This window comes from Panthera uncia (genome assembly GCF_023721935.1).
Source record: "Panthera uncia isolate 11264 chromosome C1 unlocalized genomic scaffold, Puncia_PCG_1.0 HiC_scaffold_4, whole genome shotgun sequence".
Lineage (NCBI taxonomy): Eukaryota > Metazoa > Chordata > Mammalia > Carnivora > Felidae > Panthera > Panthera uncia.
In genome coordinates this window covers 102,719,001-102,719,908 of record NW_026057585.1, presented here as the reverse complement: position 1 = coordinate 102,719,908, position 908 = coordinate 102,719,001, and the positions used below count along the sequence as shown (strand labels likewise).

At 55.1% G+C, this 908-nt stretch overlaps 1 protein-coding gene across 1 annotated transcript in view; it reads left to right on the top strand.

Annotated features, from left to right (window-relative positions):
• Positions 1–908, top strand: part of PRDM16 (PR/SET domain 16) — a 46,717-nt gene that overhangs the window by 23,598 nt on the left and 22,211 nt on the right.

Sequence of the window (908 nt, the reverse complement as noted above, 5' to 3'; positions counted from 1 at the left end):
ACTCATGGACGCTCGTGCCCACAGATACACACACTTGTGCAAACACATGCAAACACACGTGTGTGCACATTCATGGACACTTGTGCACATGCCCTCAGAAACACGCACTCGTGCAAACACGCACGCAGACACGCACATGCACTCATGGACACTCATACCCACAGATACACACACTCGTGCACACATGCAGACACACGCGCGTGCACACTCATCGACACACGTGGCCACAGTTACACGGACTCAACACGCACGCAGACACGCACGTGCACACTCATGGACGCTCGTGCACATGTGCCCACAGATACACTCACTCATGCAAGCATGCACGCAGACACACGTGTGCACACTCATTGACACACGTGCCCACAGATACACGCACTCATGCAAACATGCACACAGACACACGTGCGTGCACACTCATGGACGCTCGTGCCCACAGATACACACACTTGTGCAAACACACATGCAGACACACGTGTGTGCACATTCATGGACACTTGTGCACATGCCCACAGAGACACGCGCACGTGCACTCATGGACACTCATACCCACAGATACACGCACTCGTGCACACATGCAGACACGCGCGTGCACACTCATTGACACACGTGGCCACAGTTACACGCACTCGTGCAAACACGCACGCAGACACGCACGTGTACACTCATGGACGCTCGTGCACATGTGTCCACAGATACACTCACTCATGCAAGCACGCACGCAGACAAACGCGTGCACACTCATAGACACACGTGCCCACAGATACACACTCGTGCAAACACGCAGACACACGTGTGTGCACACTCATGGATGCTCGTGCACACAGCCCCAGAGATACACGCACTCATGCAAACACGCACGTGCACACTCATGGACGCTCGTGCACACGGGCCCACAGATACACGCA